Source organism: Lacerta agilis, chromosome 12 (genome assembly GCF_009819535.1).
Source record: "Lacerta agilis isolate rLacAgi1 chromosome 12, rLacAgi1.pri, whole genome shotgun sequence".
Lineage (NCBI taxonomy): Eukaryota > Metazoa > Chordata > Lepidosauria > Squamata > Lacertidae > Lacerta > Lacerta agilis.
This window is the reverse complement of record NC_046323.1, coordinates 36,157,141-36,181,931: the sequence shown is the minus strand read 5'-3', so window position 1 is coordinate 36,181,931 and position 24,791 is coordinate 36,157,141. Positions and strand designations below refer to the sequence as shown.

The window sequence follows — 24,791 nt, the reverse complement described above, 5'->3', positions numbered from 1 at the left end:
CTACAAGACAGACGAAAAGGAAGCATGACCTTGCAGGTTACTCACTACTTTTTCATTGCTACATGCTAAGTCACTTCTCCTCGGGCCATATGAGTAGAGTACCTCTGCTATTTCCCATCCCTTTCCTCTAGCCCAGCCTTTCTCAACCTTGGGCCCCTAGATGATGTGGCACTACAGCCCCCATCATTCCTAGCAAGCGTGGTCAGTGAGCTGCTATAGCCATTCTCGTCCCAGAATGCATAATCAGCAGACCATCGATCTAAAACGTATTCGGTCTTCAAGCATTCCCTCCATGAAATGCCTTGATTACTAATATAAACTTTCCTTGCAAATTTAGATTCCTCCATACAGGGTTCTTCTGACATTAGAAGCAAAAAGAAGAAGAGACTTGTCTCTTGTTGACTGTAACAGTAGCATTAATTCTGTGGTTGCTGTGTTACAGTTATCGTTGGAATTTTGGCTCCTTTTCAGTGAATTAAGGAACCAGTGGGTATGATTCAATTGTTGCAGAAAGAATCAACTACTGATTAATGGTTCTGAATGAAGGCAGGAAGGCACAGAACTGCAGAGAGGCAAATGGATCAGGCAATTAGCCCTGTTTGACTAGGACAATCAAGCCAGGTATAGCAGCTTACCTGTAACTGAGAGCTGCAAGACAAGGCTGTGAGCTATGGGTGCCATTATGAGCACAATGTAATTGAAAAGTCACTGAAAGGAAGCTTAAAACTGTGGGTGGACTCATCTGGGGCCCATGTACTGTCAAACCATCCTTGCAGGGAACCGAACCTGCAATTTCAAGCTATTTTCGGATAAAATAATAAATAATGCATTAAGGGCAGAGATGATGAAAAAATGATGGGTAGTTTCAACAGGAGAAACCTATAATTTTGAGCAGTGAAATGATTTTTGGCATGCTCCTGGTTATCCACTTTATATGGGTTCGTTTGTTTTGTTTTGTTTTTCAAAACTGGTTGTGCTAGTTTCACACTTTGCTGCTTGCCTTACACAATAGCTTTTGAAATCTACTTCAGTTGTGTATTTGTCTATCCTTAAAAAAGAACGAAAGAAAAAGCATTCCTGTATTTAAAAATGTAACGCAGACACTCGCATCTCTGCTCAGGATTCAGGCTGGATTCTTGGGTCTGGAAGTTATCATATGGAACATTCAACATGAGTATCACTTAGGGAAGCAGAAAATAGATGTTGCTGAAGGAGGAACTAAACTGGTGTTTGTGACATTTTACACAAACTTTGCTGCAGTTAAAGAAAGGATTTGTCATTATCTTCTACCATTTAGACCAAGTCACAGAGGGTAAAAGCTATCAATGTCTGCTAGTTATGGTGGATATGCACCAGCTATTAGATGAAGGTGCCAGTATTAGAGGTAGAATGCCTCTGAATACTGGCTACTGGTGAACCTGGATTGGGAATGCTATTGTGCTCCCAGAGATATCTGATTGCCACTGTAAGAATAGATTGCTGGAATTGGTAGGCATTTGGTCTGATCCACCAAGGCCCTTTTTATGTTCTTGTGTTCTTAGCAGTACAGAGGAACTGAAGAGAAAATATTTTGGCCCCTTTAATCAAATAAATGCTGGAGCAAACAGAAGATGCTGGGCTCTGTATTCCATGGTGTTATTTTAAAATAATATTTACTTCAGTTATTTAACGGCATAAAAGCAAAGGAGCATTGAAATGGAAACAGTATTTTTGGGGTGGGGGGTGGCGGGGGAGATACACAGTTCAACCTACAGTTCAAGAGGTGCTTAGTCATACAGACCAAAGGACATACACAGAATATATGCTTTACTCATTTTCCATCCCGCTCTTCTATATTATATCCAAACCTGCTTACAATATTTTCTAAAGCGCATATACCATGTTGGCTATTAGACGCAGCTTAGGACAAATGAACACACAACTTAAAACTTCAACAATTAAATTAAAGCCTATAAAGTATAGCAGCAACAGAACAACATGGCACCAGAAAGCAAGGCCTGCTTAAATAAGTTGGTTTTCACTGTCTGAACACAGGCCCAGAGGATCTCCATAGGGCAGTGGTTTTCAACCAGTGTGCTGTGGCACCCTGGGATGCCTTGAAGGACACAGGCCTCTGTCCTTCTTTCCTTCCCTCCCTCCTCTGATGCCCTGCCATGCCTCTGCCTCCCAAAGGCTTGCACAGCTGTGTATTGCAAAAGCCCTGACTATAAGCTCCACAGGCAAATGGTGTCTCTGGGTGAGCCAGAGTGTAGTGGTTAAGAGAGGCAGGCTCGTAATCTGGTAAACTGGGTTCGCGTCTCCGCTCCTCCACATGCAGCTGCTGGGTGACCTTGGGCTAGTCACACTTCTCTGAAGTCTCTAAGCCTCACACACCTCACAGAGTGTTTGTTGTGGGGAGGAAGGGAAAGGAGAATGTTAGCCACTTTGAGACTCCTTCGGATAAAGCGGGATATCAAATCCAAACTCTTCTTCTCTTCTTCTTATCTTTGGGGCAGAGGGGGCAGTTCAGACACCAGGGACAGCAGCAGCAGCAGCCTGGAGAACTCCCAAGGTGAGGGGAGGGGAGAGGAGAGGAGGCTGAGGGAACACTCCACAAGGGAGCGTGTTCGGAAGAGGGTGAGAAGCTGCCAGCTCTGCAGGCAAGGGGTGACACAACTGGGCTCCTGAGCACCACTAGGGTGCCGCAGAAAGAATGTAGTTGGTCAAGGGAACCATGGATTCAAAAAGGTTGAAAACCTCTGCCCTAGGGGGTTTCCCTTCTAGGTTAATCAGATCTAGAAAGCAAATGGCCATCACTTAAGAAAAGTGTTTATATAGTAGTTACAACTGAGGTGTTTTCTTTTTAAAGTATTCCTTCACTCTGGGAAAAAATTACAAACTCCAACTACAAACTGAAAACAAAGGAATGAGGGTCGAAAACCATAATAATTTGTCAGATGAAGGGTTCATTCAGACTTCCTTTTGGGCTGCATTTACAGGCACAGCTCCAGGCTCTAAAGCTCTGTGCTTGAGCAGCGTTTGTGTGTATGTGTGTCCTGGCACTTTCCCCAGGAAACCTGCATTTCACCGTGGAATTGGAGCAAACTGCAACCAGGTATTCCATTGGTTGCAATTTGCTCTGATTCAGCGGTAAAACACATGTTCTGACATGGAGCTTTAAAGCACAGACCTGTACCTGGAAAGTGCAGTATAAATGGAAGTCTGGATGAAGGAAGCCAAGCATGTTAGTCCCTTTCCAATCAATGCATGCAGACATGCGCTCGTTTAATGTCAGGCAAACAGACTGACAGGCTTCCTTTCTAAGAACCTCATATAGTAGTGGAAACAAACATATCTAGATGCAGATAGTATGCAGGTTGACCACTCTTACAAACACAGAGAGACACAAAGACACATAAGGACTTCTTAGGTTGGAGAAAGGGGGCTGGATCAAAGGGTTCCCTATGTCCATACATCTCACAAACCTCCCAACATGCCACCATACTCATCATGGCATACTGCAGGTCCAGAGATTGCTCCAGGTGACTCAGTGTGACTGTCACACTTAAAATTACTTCAGAGTTGTGTGACTTCTTCTAATGACCAGTATGAGAAGCAGAATTCACGTCAGGAGCAAGTTAACAGGGGATCTTCTTGGAACTATTTTTTCCATTCTCAAAATTCAAGGTGCGATCAGTTGATTTTATTCCTTGCTTGCTTCCTATTTGTAAATATGTCTTGACTGAACCAGGAAATTGTGAACACCACAATGCCCTGTTGTCACACATTAAAGTTGCATCTATTCAATATATACACACCTCTGTTTAAAATAAAATTAGGTCACAATATTAAATGAGGATTCAAACTTGTAACATGCACATATATTACACATCTAATTTGCACTGGCACCCATTAGTATTTAGAAAAGGTGAATCTGAATACTATGGTTCCTCTTGCTGTTTATTGTTCCTAATTGATGAGTTATTTACACAAGGACAGCCCATCCCAGCAGAAGCTCCCTTCTCAATTCCTAGACTGAACTAGAATGTTTCCCTTTTCCCTTGCCATCTTCTTCCCAATCCTTCCTAACTGTGTGTGGGGGGGAGCATCAATAGTTCACATTGTTTATTACCTCTCAAATTAAGATTTACCATAAACTGTATTAAATTTGAAATTCCTCTCGTCTCCCCACTAACTTGGATGAAATGCTGAAGATCTGATACATATTTGCAGGACAGGTTGTAAGGCAAGAAAAGAATACATTGTCACATGATATCAGATTTTTTTAAAAAAATGAAATTGTTGTCAGAAAGGAAGAGATGGAAATCTAGTCTGGAGTGTGGCTTGGATACTAAGATACAATTTGTGTTCCCATGTTGCAATGAGTTTTAAGGAAGCAATGGTTGTTGCCTTAAACAGAACTCATAGAACTTCTCTTGCCTGACACCAAAATGCAAACTTTATTATTCATAAGAAAACCTGGCAGGTCGCACCGGGAAGCAAAGGAAGAAAAGGGTGTGTGCATTTAATCACTCTATTATATGGACAGTGTGTGATGCTTTCTGTAAAAACAGAAATATAATCTATAATGCCGGTGAGGGGTTCACACTACCTAAAAGTATCATCACCTCTGACAGACCTGAAAGCAAAACCTAAACTTCCATCTTCTGATAAAAACACTAAAAAGTAATGACATGTTGCTTAGCACTCAAACACCTCCCATATTTCTTTAATCCTCAGCAACTCACTGATGTATAAAGTTAATATAACTACAGTATCAACAGAGAACTAGGGAAAGTAACTTGTCCACAGCCACCTAATGAATCTGGTACCCAGTGTCTTCCACACATTTTCATTTTACATGAATCACAGCAGACATCCCTCTTTCCTTTCAAAAGACCTTTCCTCATTATGCCAATTAAAAAGGGATTTGAAAAGAGGCACTGTCCCCTGCAATATCTCATCATTACAATAAATTATATAAGGAATTCAACATTTGTTTCCTTCATTAGTAGTTGTTCTTCAGCATAGCTGAAGACTTTTCATCTTAATTGGTTAGCTACAAGGTGTTTCCTAAATTTTATTCTGGGTGCTAAAAGCACTGCGATCCCATTTCCAGTAAAACCTATCTACTGGGCTGGATTAATCTAAAAGCCACAGTAGGGTAATTATACCTTTATTATGAATAACAAAGAGGCCACAAAGTCATGAGCAAGATTTGTGAGCTCTCCACAATTCTTCAGACTGGAAATTAAACAAAGGAAGTGGTGGGTAGAAAAGGGCAGATATGGTCTAAAAGCCCCCAAATACCTACCAGTCTTAAGATGGAACAAAGGAGGACTTGTGCAGAAATAATTAGATTAGCCCCCACTAGGTGCTATGTAGATTTCGAACTGAGCCAAGAGCTACAGTGAAAAAGAAGGAATACCCTTTTACGAAGATTAGATGGGCAATCCAGCAAATGAATACTGTATATACTTGAGTATAAACCTAGTTTTTCAGCACATTTTTTGTGCTGAAAAAGCTGCCCTCGGCTTATACTTGAGTGAGACGGGCGGTGGGGGCAGCGAGAAAGAAGCCCTTTCTCTCCGCTCGTGCCGCCACCCGCTCTCCCCAGTCAACCATTCCTTAAGAAGCGTACAAGAACGGTGGTTCTTTACTCTCCCCAGGCAGCTTGTTCCATTCCTGAACTGCTCGCATAAATGCAAACTTGGCAAAGGAGGAAGAGGAAGGAGCAGCCCAAAGGGCTGCTTTTGGGCTGCTCGTTCCTCCTCCTCCTCCACAGCTGCAAAGGTGAACCGGCTTATACTCGAGTAAATAAGCTTTCCCAGGTTTTTGTAGGAACCTAGGCTTGAAATATGTGTCCTGGGTAACTCACACAAACTCTGCTTCAGACCCATCTATACAGTAGGCATAATAATAATAATCCACCCTGATGAATGAAATCTTGTAAAGCATTGCACCCCAGTAAACAAATTATATATATTATTCACTATTGTTTATGGGAACCCTATCCACTCCGTTGTGGCAGGCTCATGTAGAATCAAGACTGAACATGCTGAATTTTAAAATGAAAGCACTTCCATCTGATCTGAACCACTGCTTCTCTAACCTACTATTTGCGGACCCTACAGCAAGAGGCGGAGGGAGGACTCCAGCAATGCTCAACTCTCTTCTTTCTTATTATTTTATACACTGAAGACTTGAGACTTGTTACTGAAAACCAGCTGTAAGGCTAAGCTTGCATTCATACCAAATCCTACCATCACGCTCCACCTGCTTTTTGAAAAAAAGGGGTAAGAGAAAGCAAAACATGCTTGCAGAGCAACAGAGGACTGTTAGAATCATCACAACAGAAGCAACAAATGGGAAACATCTCCGTAATCTCCATAACTTAGAAGTACATGTTCTATACTATGCAGTCAATTCCACAATGCACCATGTTCAAAGAAGCCTACAGTCTACTAGTAACATTATAGCTCATTAAAAATATACAGTAACTTAATTACACTTTTAATGAGGGCATTTAATATAATTTTTTAAGAAATGCATTTGGTTTTGGAACACAAAGGGATTTGATGTTCGGTGTTGAGAGTGTGTATTAAATCAGAACTCTCACACGCCTTACGTAAAAGCTAGGTAGCATTTTAGATGCTTAATCTTCGAAAGAAGATTAGATAAAACATCCACAGTTCTAAAATGCTATCTCAAACATTAGTAAGAACATTCCCCTTTCCAGTCACGTATGTTTGAAGAATTTAACTTTTCCTGCATAATAAGTGTGCAACACCTGGAAGCTACAAAACAAAGCCGCAGTTTTGAAGCAAAAACTTCTCCTGTACCTGGTTAATTTTGTACACACCACAGGAACAGCAGAGAGATGAGAAGCTCCTTTTTCTTCGTGGACCTTTTGGCAGAGAACTAGAAGAGTGACCAACATCCGATTCCATATTCTTGGTGTCGGCAATTTCTCAAACCTTTGAGGAAACCACCTCAGTGTGGCATCCTAGATCTCCAAAGATATCCCTTGCACCAGGTACATATGGTATGCGCATTGAGACAGAGCTGTGAGCAAACGTTCTTGCACATTGGGGTGTAGATATGATTCACAAATAGAAAATACCGGTTTTTTCATGGCTTGGCTTGCATAGCAGTCTTTGGGTGTGGCTGAAGTGAAATGAACGCAGGTGTACGCATTGAACTCTGTGAAAGACAAGCTGCCTCTAATCACAAGGAGGACTCCTTCCTCACCTCAGTCAAAAAAAATAAAAATCCTCCAAAACAAGCAAGCCCTGCTTGTGTGGTTGGGCACCTCTGAAAAATGGGAAGTTAATAAGAAAGGCTTTTGTGCTGGCCAATAGGGACAAAAAGGGATGCATCTCACAAGGAACGTATGTCCATTTCTACCCGCTTCTCTTTTTTGATAGGACATGGCCCAGAAAGAGATTATGAAAGATTGAATTGGAATAACTGTTAAGGTTGGCACATAGGGTAGGGAGGAGAACACTACTCTGGGGCATTCCCAATGAACTGAACAGTTATCACATAGAAGGTGTGATGATGTTACAACTGTTGTGCTTGGTTCTGGCTTCCTTTGGATGAGAAAAGGACCATGCAGGAGGTACTATATTCAACCCCCCAACATCTCCAGATTTGGGCTGGGAAGGACTCCCTGTTCTGAAACCATGTTGCTGCCAGACAGTGGAGAAAAAACTGAGCTAGCTGGACTGTTGTCCTATCTGACTCTGAAATAAATGTACTAAGAACTCTGGCCGCAAGTTTCAACAACAAAGATAACGTTTACTCGTGAGTAAATTGAAATATACCTGTAGTATCAATCCTGTTAAGAATTACAGTCTTAAATAAAGATAATGGTTTCACATTGAAAGGTCTCTTGAAAGTCTTTTAGAGGTTGATGTAAGGGCTTCTACGATGCGAGCCCTGCTGGATCTGAGAGCCCTGCTGGATCTGGCCAATGGCTCATCTAGTCCGGCATCATGTTCTCACAATGGATGACCAGATGGGCACAGAAGGCATGAAAGCAAGATCTGAGCACAACAGCATTCTCCCAATTTGTGATTCCCAGCAGCTGAGCTTCAGGGGCATCATGCTCCCTACCAGCCATTGTGGCCAGTACCATGTTTCTGCCCCATGGTAGTGCCAACTACCCTTCAGTTTCCCACAGATCTAGTCATGCAACTGAGATCACAAAATGTCTGAAGCAGGGATCAGGTGCAGGGTCTCTAAGAGGTGCCAACAGAGCAATAGCTGATAACATAAGCAGCTGATAACTGCTCTTCAGCCTCTAATTGACTTCAGCGGGACTATATCAGTGCCAACAGTTTGTGAAATTGTCCCTTAGGAGCAAAACAGTGATTTTTATACCCATTAAAAACTGGGTTGCTGTCAGTCTTCTGCAGACAAAGTCAGAAATTTACAACAAAATAAACAAAGCTGCATTCCTAGAATATAATAGAAAACAACAAATCACATAAAGCGACCAATTCAAATATAATACATAAAAGCAGTTTTAAAAAGAGGCTGAGGCAGTAACGTTATTAAACAGACATTGCTTTGGTTCACACAGCACACTAACTCAGCCATTGCCAACCTGGTGCTCTCCAGATGTTTTAGCCCATGGTTGGCAAACGAAGGCCTGGGGGCCGGATCCGGCCCAACTGCCTTCTGGATCCAGCCGGGAATCGCCGCGTGGTACAGCATGGGGATTCTGATCATTCAGGCTGTGCCGTTCCCACCCCCTCTCCCACACACACACCACGGGGCGCCTCCTTCCTCCCTCCTCCTGGCTTCTCCCTGCCCTGCCTAGAGGAGGAAGGGTGCTGGGTTGTATTGAGCCGTGGTTGGCTGAGCGCCATTTTAAGCAGCCCCTCTCCAGAGCCAGCCCTTTCGCGCCGCTCATAATCCCTCCGCCGCCATCACCAGCCCCTGCCGCTCGCAAGGCACAGGTAACAGCCACCGGGGCTCGTCCGGTGCTGTGGAGAAGGGAGGGGAGAGTCGGGGGGTCCCCCCCCAAAAAATATAGTCCGGCCCCCCACAAGGTCTGAGGAAAGTGGACCGTCTCCCTGCAGAAAAAGTTTGCTGACCCATTTTAGACCACAACTCTCATTAGTCAGCCTATGCTGGGGTATTTCCCCTTCCCTTATCAGGAGGGACTGCCAAACTGTTCTTGCTTTAAAACAGGGGTCAGCAGCCTAAGGCCCTTTGGCCGGAAGCGGCCCACGGAGGTCATTTGACTGGCCCACGAACCGCCCACGAACTGAGCCGCACATTCATGCGCTGTGCTAAACCGGTGCAACACGGCGCGGGGACTCACTTCCGCAGCACCGAAAATCGTGTCTGTGCATGCGCAGATGCCGAAAAACGAGTCTGCACAGATGCAGAAAACTGCATCTGTGCATGCGCAGAAAAATCACAGGTGGGTGCGCAATCTGGCCCACGGAGGGATCTCCGCGGGACCGATCCGACCCAGGCAAGATAAACCTTGCTGACCCCTGCTCTAACCTATCAGGAATGCAGAAGCAGCTGTAAAGCACACAGCAATGGTGGTGGAAGAGAGAGATGTGAAGTAATGCAAATGGTGTTCTAGCACGCCCCAACCATATGACAATTAAGTCCAGGTTCTAAAAATACCTAGTTGCAACCACTGTGCTATCACATTGCAGTAAAGCATCTTGGTTTGTTCACAACACGTGCCCTGTTTTTCAATGTTACCAAAGGGGTTTTAACCACTGGACCCATATTACCAAACTGAGCTCAGTGAGAGTTTTTCCTCTTACACTCCGCTGCAGAAGCAGGCAATTTGTACAGCATGATACAAACATAATAGGAGTCAAAGACTGGCAGCCAATTTGCATATTCTGTTTGCACATCATTAACATAATTTACATGAACAAGTTGGCCTTGAAGTCCCATCTCAACAGCTGCAAAAAATGAAGAACCAGTCCCATGACATCAATTTGCTTTCTGGTAGCTGAACCTTTCAAAAGTCTCCCAGAGGGATAGGATAGTCTGTGGCAGCACGAATAACAAAGCATCTTGTGGCACCGCAAAACACTAAGAGATTTATTGTAACATCCCCTGCAGTGAGCTATAGTGACTTTGTCAGGTGTATGCATTCTGGTGGTGCTGTCAGTCTCCTCGTCAGAATGCTGAGGGCTAGAAACTCACTTTCAAGGAAGTGAAAGCTGTGCTTTTTCCTGGAACCCAACAGACTGCTAACAGGCAACCCTGGGCTTATATTCCCCTGCAAGGCTAAATAAATCAACAGTGTCATGTGTCAAGCGGGCCTCAAAATCCTTTAATTCTGATTTGTCTACTAGTTATGATTAAAGATCCAAACACTTGGGGAGCCTGGCAATTCAAGTCAGGACCATAGCACTGGCACAACCTCCCCCCTGGCTCTGCAAGTGTGGACAAATAAGACAGGTAAATTGCAGAAACACCTGCTAGCATACAACGTATTGCCAGCATTGTTGCAACTAACAAGGGAGTTGCAACAGCTCTCACCCTGAGAACAAGGAACTGCCGGCTATCACTGCTCAATAAAAGGCTTCTGGGACTCCTCTCCCCACCATACATAGAGAAGTCACTGATCAATGCATGACAGCTTAGACAAGCAGTCACTCAACTGGAGGTATGGCACAGGGTTTGCGGGGCACAGTGCAGCACACCACAGTGCAACACAACTCAGAAGGGTTGTGAATAGGTCCCTTTGCAAATACACCAGGTCCCTAAGGCAAAATAGGTGATGAAATGAATCAGCAGGTGGCAGGTGATGAAAGGATCAAACAGGAGCCTTGCAAGTTGGACACCGATTTCCTACTGCAGGAGTGGCTAGCCTGCAGCATGTGGGTCCTATCAGTTTTTTTTAAGTTAGAATTGGATCAGCAGTGCTAGAACTATTGCACTAAACTCCATATCTGAGTGCAGCCTTAAATCTCTCCAATGTTCAGAGCTGGGATTCCTGATAGCAGGAGATGTATCTTTTGTAAGGGCCACATAATGTTAATTCCCACATTTGCAAGGAAATGAACCTATTCTCTGGAACTCCCAGGCCATTAATATTACACAGGAACCTTCTGTGGTCTAACCACTGCCGATCGGAAGGTTGGCGGTTTGAATCCCCGCAATGGGGTGAGCTCCCGTTTGCTCAGTCCTGCTCCTGCCAACCTAGCAGTTCGAAAGCACGTTCAAAGTGCAAGTAGATAAATGGTTACCACTCGGAAGGAAGGTAAACGGCGTTACCGTGTGCTGCTCTGGTTTTGCTAGAAGCGGCTTATAGAAGAAGAAGAAGAAAGAAGAAGAAGAAGAAGAAGAAGAAGAAGAAGAAGTGGAGTTTGGATTTGATATCCCGCTTTTCACTACCCGAAGGAGTCTCAAAGCGGCTAACATTCTCCTTTCCCTTCCTCCCCACAACCAAACACTCTGTGAGGTGAGTGGGGCTGAGAGACTTCAGAGACGTGTGACTAGCCCAAGGTCACCCAGCAGCTGCATGTGGGAGGAGAGGAGACGCGAACCCGGTTCCCCCAGATTACGAGTCTACCGTCTCTTAACCAATACACCACACTGGCTCTAGTCATGGTGGCCACATGACCCCGGGGGAAAACTGTCTGTGTCGGCTCCCTTGGTCAGCAAAGCGAGATGAGCGCCACAACCCCAGAGTCGTTCGCGAATGGATTAACTGTCAGGGTTCCCTTTACCTTTTTTACCCAGACATGTCACATTAATATGTAATGCATTGTGTATATTTGCTTTAAAGCTGCTGGCTTTATTTCTATTATGATCAATTTTATGTCAACTCCTTTTTAACATTTGTTTTTAATGGGTTTTTTGTGTTGATTATTATGCACTATATAAATCTGTTAAATACTTCATAACCCATCAGAATGGTTTGCAATATTGTCATTTGCTTCATCTGAAAGCTCCCCACCCCCCATGATGTATTAAACAATGTGAATTGCAGGCACAACTTGAAGTCCAATAAACAACCACAGTCACAACCACTAAATGTAGTTTTGTTGACAGCTGTTTCTATATTAGAGGGAGATGCGGATGCTTCCTGGCCCTAGCAAACAGGCATCTCAACCCCAATCAACAGCTGTTAACACATGTGCCTTTTTATTGTTTCTTTAAAAAAAAGACCATGGCAAGCAACATTCTTTGTTTGGGGGGGTGCAACAACTAGGGAAGCTCTTTAAAATTATTTAGTGTGACAAAAAATACCCTGACAGAAAAGAATGCACAGCAAAAGAAGCATAAAAGACACAGACTCGCATTAAGCAGCTGTTGTTATTTAAAGATTCTTTCAAAAGGCAGTAATGGGGGCTATTTGCTCAAATATGCAGAGATGTTTCTAACATGTATTTTAAAGCTGTACAGTGAGTTGCAATTGTCAAATAACTGCATTTATACCCCTTATATATCCCAATCAGATGTTTAAGGTTTTTTGTGTGTTTAAAATACAGCTTTTTTTTTGACACAGAAGCTAAGGCACATCTTTCCTTTCCTTATTGCATTACCAGCAAAGCGCTGCTGAAATAAGTCAGTTAATGACATTAACATAGCTATTTATGTAACCCCCTTTTTTAAAGCAATGCTTATTCTAACTCATTGTAATCAAGAGTCAAATATTTGTTCCTTCTGTGAGTAATTTATTACTAATTACAACAGATGGGTAGATGACATTAGCAGGCACTAAAAATAGCACTGCTCTAAAATAAATAAAGTTGAAGGATAATGTTTGCAAACCTCTGTGGGAATTTAATGTGGAATTACAAGTTGCTAGATCCAGCGTATAGCTGTGAGGCGGAATCTGCCTGCTGACCTGACAGTGTCCCCACACCTAGCAGTTCACTGTGAGGGCCAGTCCAAGACCTTCTGCCACCTAACGCAAAATATGAAACAGTGCCTTCCATGCACAGAAGCTAAGTGGGCTAACAGTTGAATCTTACCCACAGTGCTAAGATTACCATCAGTAAGGTGCTGCCACTGCATCTGAGCTGTCAACTCACTTTGCCTAATATTAAGACCGGCCCTGAACTCACCATGTAACAGCTTGAATATTCCCTCCAATGGAAAAGAAAGCAAATCCAAAGGGGTGGTCTGGAGAGCAAGAGTGGGCCCACAGTGTCTGGAGGGCCACAGAACATAAGGTTGGGGGCCCACAGGTTGCCCACCAATGGCATGAAGGTCAGAGTGTTGGCCTGGGACCAGAGTTCAAATCGCCTCTCGACTACAAAGTTCAATGGGTGATCTTGACCCAGTCATTATTATCTCCCTGCCTCCCAGGGCTGTTGAAAAGGGGAGCCATGCATGCCATCCTGAGCTTCTTAGAGAATTGGTGGGATTAAAAAAACACCCTGTCTAGCTTACTAGTACAGCTGTCTTTGAAAACAGTATATTCATGTAATAAGCCAAAATATGTTCAAGCCTCATTCTGCCACACAGAGCCACTTTCTTCTTCACTTTGCAAAAAAGAGCAAACAAACCAGGAATTCTTCAGTTAACTACCGTCTCCCATTTTGTCCACAGTGGGAAGCTATGGTGAATGACTTCAAATCAAGGCAGGCTATGAAGCCAATTTTAAACCAGGGCTTGTTCTGAAGCCATTCGTCGTAGTTTCCAGTTCAGTTGTAATGGGACACAAAGTTAACTGAGGACTTCCGGGTTCATTTGCCAGCTTACACAATGAGGTTGCATTCAGGGGGATGAAGCACAATCACATAAAGCCAAGATAGGATCTTCAGAACACACCCAATCAACAGCTAGAGTTACAAACAATTAAACGAGCCTGCCTGTGTATTAGCTACGCATTATGACAAAAGCACGCATCCCCTTTGTAGGCAAAATGATTTGCTCAAAACCTGACGTATGCCTTGCTTTGATAGCACTGCAGTAGCTACTAATGCACCCAACGTAACAATGTAAATATTCACAGTAAATGTCTTTTTCACATTTAATTTTTACTATGGCCTATAAGTGGGCCTTTGGTTTTTGGTGTTTTTGTTTTGTTTTGCTTAATCATGCATCCCACACAGATTAAATTTCTCCTACACAGAAATGAGGGAGATTCCCCAACGTGTGGCATAGGTGTAATATTAGGAAGGAGATAACTGCAACACCATCAAACTATATGTGCAATTGAGCGACCACAAGTGGTCAAAACCACACCATACATTTTAGAGCACCTTCATGCACATTTAAAACACATGACTTCTCCTGAAGAATACTGGGAACTTGTAGCTTGTTATGGAGGGCTAAACTACCATTCCCAGAATTCCTTAGAGGAATCCATTTGCTTCATGTGGGCACTGAACATGCTTTTAATGCATGGTGGTGGAAGTGACCAGGGTGGGGTGGGAATACTAGGCAAGGGACCTGAGGCACTGCAGGATATGGGCAGTAGGTTTCCAACCTCTAGGTAGGAGGAAGTAGGGCTAAAGTGGGGTTGTTGTTTTTTTGTTTTTTTACAAATTACTGGTGATTGGATTGCGAATGAAGAGGAATGAACCAAAGAAAGACACACAAAATTGTAAACAGCATCTCTCTCCCAGGTGCAAATAAATGGAGTACATCAAAGAACACAGCCCCTTGTTGTTTGATGCACCAAGATGCAAAATGCCCTAGTCATGGATTTTGCTAAATTGGTGCAATTTCACGAGGAAGTGTAGGCTGAGGACATAGGAGCCAAGAGGATCTACAGTACAAAACAGTGCTGCGCTCACAGGCAATGACGGCAGGGTCTTCTTCCCCCATCTGTTGTGCTGTTTCAGCAAATGCATTCACCAAGACAAAAGAAACAGAAAAGGCTTTCAGCCAGAGATTTGCCTGTGTTATTTACTTTTGATCCCCCTAAACAGATCTCTGCAAAGGGGGTTTAACCTCAAGGATTAAAATTAGATGGAACTAACTGACCAGGTGTGTCCGGCTCAGCCAGCTTTTGTTCAGAAAGGCACATGCATTAAAAGTGCCTCAATACACTCACTGGTCAGAGAATTACACACAACTCTGTTTGCATTGGGCATTATCAATGTAAAGACATCATCCATTACTGAAATTCCCCATTCTAAGCCCAGGGAAGTGTTGCCTGCACCAACTCGGTTAAACAAACGTGCTGCGTGTGAGGTTCAGGGAGAGCAAATGATTTTCTGCCGCCACAGTATCTTTGCAGGTGCAGAAGCGATTACTTAGGAGGGGCAGCCTGCTTCAAGGAACAAATCTTATTTATGGGCTTCTCTCCTTTTAAAGGTTCCTATTAACAAAGATTACAGGCCTGCCCACCCTGTATTTGAGATCAAAGCTTGCTTCAATATCTGTTTTTCAGATGGGCATGTTCCGAGGTCACTGTCTGTTGTCCTTGCCAGGTACTCTTGGAAGTCAGTGTTTAACCCACCCTGCCCCAAGGAACCTTGTCCATGTGCCTTTCTGTGGCTCATTCTACCATCAGTTCACAAACAATACCAAGGATGCCTAGAATATGCTCCTGTGATGCTACACATGGTAGGGGAGACTAGTAATAGTGGGCAAGCTTACCTTCTGAAAGCTCATCTCCAAATGTCTTCTTGTAAAACAAACAAACAAACAAACCCTGATAAGCTCTGAGGAAACTACTGAATGTTCTGAAAACACAGGAAGTTGCTCTAAACCAGGTCAGACTATTACTCCATCTAGTCCTGTACTATCAGTGGCTCTACATAGTCTCTGGAAGAGGTCTTTTAACCTGAGAGATACCAGGCCTTGAACCTTCTGTATGAAAGCATGTGTTCAACCTACTATGGTACCTCCTCCAAACCAATGAACCTGGGACCTTGTACATTTGAAGCATGTGTTCTACCACACAGATATGGCATCCGCCCCAAACACACACACACACACACACACACACATACACACAACACCGTAGCATGAAGGCAGGGTTTAAAGGAACCTGTGGTCCTCCAGATGCTGTTGAACTACAATTCCCACCAACCTCAGCCAGCGTGGCTCATGATCAGGAATGATGGGGATTGTAGCCCAACAACATTTAAAGCAGCCTTTCCCAATCTTGGATGCCAATTCCCATCTTCCCCCCAGACAGCATGGCCAAAGGTCAGGATAGTGGAAGCTGTAGTCCAGCAATATCTGGAGACCCAAACCTGGTAAAGCCTGATATAGAGAGCCACAGGTTCACCACCTATGTTTTCAGCGTAAAAAAGGAATAAGGCTTATAGTGACCATTGCATCAGTATGGCTCTCTAAAAACACTCCAAAGTGTCAGCTTTGCTTCGGCAGTCCCCCCCACCCAAACTGAAGAACACCAAGAATCATTAAAAAAGGAGTCTTGCATCTCTGATCAGGCAGAAAAGGACAAAACACAGATTGAGAACAAATTCAATACTAGGTTTGTTGAGACCAAGAAGCAGGCTAGAATGTGTTGGACAATGCCGCATGACAACTGCAGTGTTTTTGAAGCACTGTGAGCCCAATGAAAACACACCCAACCTGCTGAAGATTGGCTGGTTGGTGCAAAAGCAGAACAAATGAGCTACATCCATTTTCCTTTGCACTTTTCTTGCACCTGAATCTCTTTCTCCTTGATATTAAAACATGCCTAGATAAGTTCTTGGCAGTGACTCCATGGTTTCTCAGTCCAGGACTTGTAGCTGACTTGTCTCAGACAATGTTGCAAGAAAACAAATACAGAGGAGTAGCTGTTGCTATCAGAAGCAACTGAACAAAGCCCAGTCAAGGATTGCAACATGGCCAGGTAAAGTCTTACACACAGATATGACTGAATGCCAAGAGGCTTTTCTGAAACCGTCATTTGGATGCCTCCCCTTCAGGAAACAGCTACCGGTAGCTCTGGAAAACTTTGGAAACAGACTCTGAGTCATTGCAGGGGTCTGTGATCAGGAACAGTTCAAGCAATATGCCATGCCTGGCATGCAGAAGTGACTGTGTATGTCTAAAGAGACTCTTTGGATTGATTGCTCATGGTTCTAAAAGTGCAAAGCAACTATTCAGAGAGAAAGAAACACACAGCACTGTTTCATAAATAAAAATCAAGCAGTGAACTGCTTCACCTTGATAAGGACATGACGGTGGCAAACTGAACCAATCCTTATAATCCCTGCCTGATCACTGATGCCTTTGGGGGAGTGACTGTTAGTCAGGGCCGTCTTAGGGAGATCGGCCGCCGTGGCGCGACGATCCCTCCGGCGCCCCCGCCGTGCCGCCTCTCCGCCCGCCTCCCGCACTTGCCGCCCCTTGGAGGGGGGATGAGAGCGTGGGCGCTGCAGCGGCGCAGGGCTCTGCGCGCCCTTCCAGTGCTCCCGGGACGGGAGGCGAGGGCGGCCAGCTCTCGCTGTGGGGGCAGGGCGGGTTGGGGAGGGGGTGCCCGGTATGCCGGCAGGCTCACGGGGTGCCCCTGGGGGGGCCGGCGCCGCGCCACTAGCCCCCTATGGATGAGACGGCCCTGCTGTTAGTGGTCCTCCATGGCTCAGATGCATGGCTCTCCTACCCACCAGGACTGTTTAGTATTGTGTTTTATGGAACTCCCTTTCCAGTTGAGGTCAGATAGGGTCACTTCCCTACTGAACTTCCAGCACCTACTGAAGACATTTCTTTATTATTCCAACAGGCATTCCGCTGAAGTCTGATTTTATATCATTTTATCATTTATCATTTCTGAGGCAACTGACTCAGCTAGCAGGTGCACTTGGGAAGAGCTTCGTCTGGGGACAAATATACCACTACAATACCTGAACTGCACTTCCAGTCATTCCCACTGGAACATGAAATGCATTTTTCTGTGCATAGAAATGTGTTCCATCCTAAAGGTTCCCTACAATGCCACTATTCACAGTCATAATGATAGGTACTCACTAGTTAAATATGCATCAATTCAGAACACATAAGATATTCTTGCTGCAATCAAATGCCATTTTCCTACATATGGTTACCAGCCACAAATTTATTCCATAATATTAACATTGACTCGTTTTTCTTCATATCCCCCCTTCTAGTCTTCCACTTCAATCAACCACAATCAGCATAATTAATGCAAATACGCTGGTTTATTTGACACATTGGTCAATATGACATATTTCAATATTAAACATATAACGATTCAGATCCTTTTCCAACCACCAACACACACACACACACCACACACACACACACAAAGCAAGCTGGAATTAAGTCTATAAATTCCCATTAATAACTAATAGTGGCAATTTATCCATGACTGCCAAGTCCAAATACATCTGCAATGCACTAGACAAAAGGGGGGGGGGGGTTAAAAAGAGCTTAAAATAAATTTTCATTTGTTTCCAATTATTTTGTTAGTGTTTTTGCACTGCTAAATTTACTTCTGTTTGTATATAAAAAAGGAACAGCAAATGATGAGAGCTCTTTATATACCTCAGGGTTTTCTGTGTTTGGGCTTGGAAGTATAGAAACCTGTTTGAATATTCCCCAGGTATTCTGCCATGTCTCCATCCTTCATTTACATTTCACAGGTGTCTTAAATTGATTGGTGGCCTTTCATGTTACAAACAACTATTTGCCAGGACACCAGTTTACTCATACTTCAACCCTGGCTACCCAAACCACTCCCTTGGTGGTCAAACTGTTAAGAGTCCGCTCATTTTATTGCAGCAGCAAAAAAAAGAGGGGAAAACCTACTTCTATCCAGGTAGCTTTTGGTCCATGTGAAATAATTCATTGTGGTCTTCCCCTCCAAACATTTTTCAATCATATAATGGAATTTGTTATAAGAATGTTGCACCCATTCCAAAGTTGCCCTTCCACAAATAGTGTTATAATAATAAATATTACTATTTTTGAAAGGCTGTTTTATCAAACAAAAACGAAACCAACAACTTGTGATATTAAGTTTGATTCTTAACAGTGAAAGCAGAAACTGTTAGTAAGAAAGGTTCTATCAATAGAATAATCCATTTTCATTTTCTGGTTTGTCCTCTCTAATACCACACTCGTATTAAGCATGAGTCACCTAACTTCCTCCTTATTTCCAGCATTAAAAAATCTGCTGATCATTCAAATCAAGAGCTGGGGTGGGGAAGGGAGGGAGGGAAGGAGGGGGAGGGAGAGAGAGAGAGAGAGAAAAGTACATCATACCAGAAAACCCCGTTTATTGATTCAGCTCTACCCTCAAGAAAATAACGCCGCCAAGTACAGTAGATTTCAAACAGCCGTATTACAGTCGTTACAAAGCGAAGGAGGACATTTTTGTTTACCTAATTGCAGGATTCTGGAGGCAATCCAGGAAATACACTCAAGAACAGTTCCCAAGATTTGAGTAGTCACCCAAATCTTTAGTTCCGAACAACTCTCTTACAATCCCAGGCAGGTAAAACGCCTCCCATGTGTCTCCGCTGCAATTATTTAGCCCCCTTTCACCCCCCCCTCTCCAAGTGAAACTTTCTCATTGCATAAAAGCAACTTCCAGCCTATGGGACTTTGAACGGCTACATGTACCCTTAGCTGCTTAACATGCTTTCCCAAGCATGACATCACAGATCTCCATGTTACTTAAACCCCACCTGCCTACACAGTAGAGTTAACCTGTCAGATTGAGCCGCACAATGCAACTGAACTGTTTCCTTCCAAGTAAATGTTTAACCGTCTACTCCTTGGCATGGTGCTGATCTACTACAAAGCAGGTTATAAAAAAGATAGAATACATGTTTATTTGGCTTTTGAAGGCGAACCAACTGTGGGAGTAATGACAGGTCTTTTCTGATAACTGTGGAGCAAAAAACGTGACCTGCCCAACAGTGCAAAAAGAAACAACCTGCAAGGGTGCACACACCCGAAAAAACTGTTGTGTTGAAGCTCAGGCCTTGTAAGGTTTGCTAATACAGCTTCTGCAGGTTCATTGTTTCCCTTTGCAACAATTCTCTTTTCTTTCTTTTTAAAAAGAACCCATAATGCCCTTTGGGCAGCACAACCAGTAAAACTGGTTTCTCCTGGAGACTTTCTCTCTCCCCCCTCCCCCATTTATTTGGGCAGGAATTCAGCTAGTTTTTTACAGCCTTCCACCACTGCGTGCATTATTGAATCTCACAGCAGAACCTTCTCCTTGCCTCGGCTGCTTTTCTCCTGCACTGTCCCCTCGCTAACCGCCATTGCTCTCGAAGGACAGAGAAACAACGAAAAGAGCGGTGGCAACTCTGTGGACCTACCTGCAATCCAGGGAACTTGGCACAACCACGTTCAAAGCTGCACCTCCAAAACTTCCGAGACCTTCAGGAATTACACCACCACTTTATGACTCTCTTCCTTCTTTTCAGTAAATGGCGGGTCTCATTCGCGATTCATTCCGGGCTTCCCTGATCAAGCATGCTGAAAGTTTCATTTTCCGTCTCACCAGCGGTGCGGGGTGGGGGGTGGGGGGGGGTGGAGAGACACACAACACCTTCCTCCACTCCAGTCCGGCACCAGCTTCTGGAGTTGTGACAACCTTCCTAGTAGTCCTTTCAGAAAGATCTGAGAAGTTCTGCCTTAGTTTCCGGGGAATTGTTTTGCAATAAGAGGCCACACCTGTCAGAGTGCATTGTCTGTATCATAACAGTGCCTGGGGGTTGATGTTTAGATAAAGGTTCTTCCACTGGGTGCCGACATGGCTATTGAGAAGCACTTTTCTGCTTCATACTAGTTGATACTAGATATGGTCATACGGGGAGCTTCCCTGCACGCAGCAAGGTTTACGGGATCCTTCCCAAAGGCAGCAAGACACCCCCTCCACCTGAATGCTCACAAAAACGTAGAGCATCTCTGGGAACAGCCTCTGATGCAAACTGATGACCTGACAGTGAGGAAGTCCCAGTGACCACAGAGAATGTCATTTGTGTGCTTATGAGATCTTTGGATGCTGTCCAAAACCCATTAGGCAGCAAAGCGTTCATAAGGTGGAAGAGGAAGTTGAAAAACATCAACAGATCATTTCTGTCATTCTACCTGGCTGTTTCCCAGCAGTAAAACAATAGATGTGATTATGTCCCAATAGAGGAGAAAGGGGTGGTTTCCCGGACGCTGAGCTCCTGGGGGAGGGCACCCACACAAAGGCAGCAAAGTACACAGATGGGAAGGATAAAGCATCCAACTGAGTCATTGGGAACACCATGTTATGGGTAAAGCTGATGTTTGGCTGTGGGTTATGTTTGGCTGTCTGCAAACTCATATTCTCCTCATTTTCCTTAGTTGACAATACTTTTACTTCTATTTCTTTAATTAATTCCCACATACCACAATGTAGACATTTTTTGTACACTCATTTGGTTGGACACCTTTGGAAAAGTGAGTATTTTGAAGGTCAGCTGCATTCCGATTTGATTTCAGGACATAGGAATTGGGGCATTTCACATTAAAATGCGAACTGAACTAATTCCTCTCCCATCACTACTCTAGGGCATTGTGGGAAATTAAAAATGACAGCCCTCAACTACCTGACATTTTTTCGGAGTGCTGTTACCTGTTACTAGCTATCACCGCTACCATGTCAACCACCCAGGGCCTACCAACGGAGGGGAGGAGAAGTCTCAGACGGGCCTCCACAGACTTGGAGCCAATTCTCTTATTCGGTCCTCTTTGTTTTTGAGCCTCCACCCATGCAGAAGCTTATGGGGCAGACAGCCTATCCTGCAAATCCTGTGGTACTTTAACCTTTGAAGAAGGGCAGACCACACATACAACCCATTACCAATTAGCTAGGGATTGTCTGTCACGGGTCTTTACGACCGATGAAGAAGCAGACTTTGCTAATTGTATGACAGGCTTCCATGAAATACCGGTAGTTTTAAGATGAACAGCTTGTTGTGTATGCTATCTTTAAACACATCTCTACTTTGATCATGAACCTGGCGAGGGAATGATTCTAGACAAAGGCAACATGTTCTCACCCTCTGAGGATGATGTTGCTTTAAAGGTTATGCACTTACTATCATACCTGATTCATTTATAAAATGTATAAACAGGAGATATTCCTTTGACGCATGCATGTTTTACTCAGAAGTAAGCCCCACTGAATTCACAGAGCAGCACAATCTTAACCATATCTACTCAGAAGTAGGTACTACTGAATTCAACCTCGCTTACTCCTAAGAAAACGTCGCTCCCTTAGGATTGCAGACTTAATAAATTAGCAAGTATGGCACATTTTAACAAGCAGCAAATGCAGTTAGTGCATTCCTTCTGTAATTTATTGGCTTCGGAGGGAGATCAAGTTGCAAAATGTGTAGGGTTGTCTCTGCAATAGTCTGTCCAAACTTGGCTTGCAAGTATCTTCGCCAGAGGAACAAATATTTACATGATTCAGGAAAGATCTAATCTCACATCTTTTTAAAAAAGAAAAAAAGAAAGCAATTTGTGCATTATCTTAACTACCACCCTGCATTCTCCACACAGATACTATAGTTCATTACAAAGATAACAAGACACAATCAATGAAGCAGTCAGGGAAGAGCTTCAAGATTTCAAAGTCAGAGGGGGGAAGAGGGGAGGCGCAAGCAGTACTCAGAGATTTATAGCACTTGGCAGAAATCAGAGCTCTGAGAGCAGCTCCAACATCTTATGAGCTGCTGCGGGAAACACCAGTGTTGTACCAGAGTTTCCTGCAGCACAACACGCACAAGCGTACATCACACTAGAGAATAGAATAACTTAAAGCATCAGGGTATGTGTATCTGGGGAATGCAGAACAAGAAAGTCCTGCGTGAGGACATGTGAGCGTACAAAGTGTGCTATTATGAAGTTGACGGTGATTAAAATTTATAGTCACTTCTTTGCAAAAAGTAATTTGCATGAAAACAAGGCAGAGAAAAATCTAAAACTCAATTCATATTTTTTAAAGGCAGGATTAAAACTCCTCACCCACTGAGGAGGCCTCAGATAAAAGCCAAAAGCCTAGCGGAAAAGAAATGTTTTTGGCTGATACAAAGAAACATTGACAGAAACTGGCATATTAACCCCTCCCTAGGACGCAGGTGCACTGTGGGTTAAACCACAGAGCCTAAGGCTTGCCAATCAGAAGCTCGGCAGTTCAAATCCCCGTCACGGGGTGAGCTCCCATTGTTCGGTCCCAGCTCCTGCCAACCTAGCAGTTTGAAAGCACGCCAAAGTGCAAGTAGATAAATAGGTACCACTCCGGCAGGAAGGTAAACGGCGTTTCTGTGTGCTGCTCTGGTTCGCCAGAAGCGGCTTAGTCATGCTGGCCACATGACCCGAAGCTGTATGCCAGCTCCCTTGGCCAATAAAACGAGATGAGCGCCACAACCCCAGAGTTGTCCGCGACTGGACCTAATGGTCAGCAGTCCCTTTACCTTTACCTAGCTGGGTTAAATACAAATAGCTTTTGCTATGACCCCAACACTCTTCTCATCCACCCTTTATTAGGTTGCTCCTGTTCTGCCCATTTGTGTTTTGTCTTTGCTTTAAATGTTGATTGTAATGTCTCTCTGTGCAAACTATATTAGGTGCATTTAGTTGTGAATGTAAACAGAAACAGCTTCTTTATGACCATTTTCACCAGAAACAGAGCATCTGGGTTTGCATTTTCTCAGCTATAATTGAAGTTGTTGTCATTCAGAAAATGGCTCTTTGATTAGATAGTAGCTATTTTCAAATTTTGTCTTCCACTTCCTCTCCATCAGTAACATCACTGACAAGTGATACATTCCAGACACAGAGGAATTGTCAGAGTCAGCTGTGGGTGTTTCATTTGACTTTGCATGCTTTTGAAAGGGAGGGGTAGGAAAATGGAATCCGCCCTCAATCTTAAAATCATTTTGAGACTTTGTAATGACATAATGTGGGCTGGCCAAGGATCTCAGTACTAAATTTAATTGCAAACTGGACATTTCCACATTCCAGTCACCACCACGGGCTGCTTAGCCACAGCCAGTAAAGCCCCACACAAATTAACAGTAGGGATGCTAGTTTTAATTATCACACCAGTCATCTTTAGCTTTCGTTGATCAATTTATGGGGGGCCAATCTAACAAAACAATCCAAACTATGGGAAGCCAAGTATAATTTATACTGGTGTAACTTACCCCTATTCTAAACTCCTTTCAGCTAAGCTAACCCAAGCCTGGCAGAGAGAAACCAGCTTTAAAACATAATTCGACTTGCACCCCCTTTTGCCAGTGTACTTTTGCTAGGTAATATGATCAAGAAGAAAGATATTTGGAACAGGGGTAAGTCTCCTTCTGCCCTGTCCTATCTCTGGCATGCCTCATTAAGGTGGCACCCCTGAAAAAGTTCCTAGAATTTTGCCCTTCTGAAAAGTCACTGAATATTCCCAATATGCCCATTTCGGCAAAGTACAAATTTGTCTTGAAAACCCAGAGTCGAATACTAAGCCCAGGTTTGGTTCCAGCCCTTAGCTCCAGCTCCCAGTTTGTCCATGGCTCCTACATCCCTCCCGACAGCTGCCTATGGCTTTTCTCTGACAAAGAAGCAAGCAGGTTGTGCTTTCATGCCATGCCCTATAACTGCTGAAAAGCACTGTGTTTAGTCGAGCAAAACTGTGCCTCAGACCTGTTAAAACACTTCTGTCACAGCAGGTTGACAAAGGCTCAGATTCAAAGCTCACAACCAACTCATGGATTGCATCCAACCAGTTTTACTCAGAGCAGACCCACTGGAATGAATGAACCAAAGTAATTAAGTTCAATGGGTCTACTCTAAGCAAAAGTTAGCTGAATATGACCCTATGATTTGGAAACCAAACCCTGTGCTAAGCTTACAAATGGTGAGGCACATCATGTTTTAGAGAAGGGGAAGCCAAT

General features: G+C 43.8%; 1 protein-coding gene across 1 annotated transcript in view; it reads right to left on the bottom strand.

Annotated features, from left to right (window-relative positions):
* KIAA1217 (KIAA1217 ortholog) overlaps positions 1-24,791 on the bottom strand; it is a 355,180-nt gene that overhangs the window by 145,402 nt on the left and 184,987 nt on the right.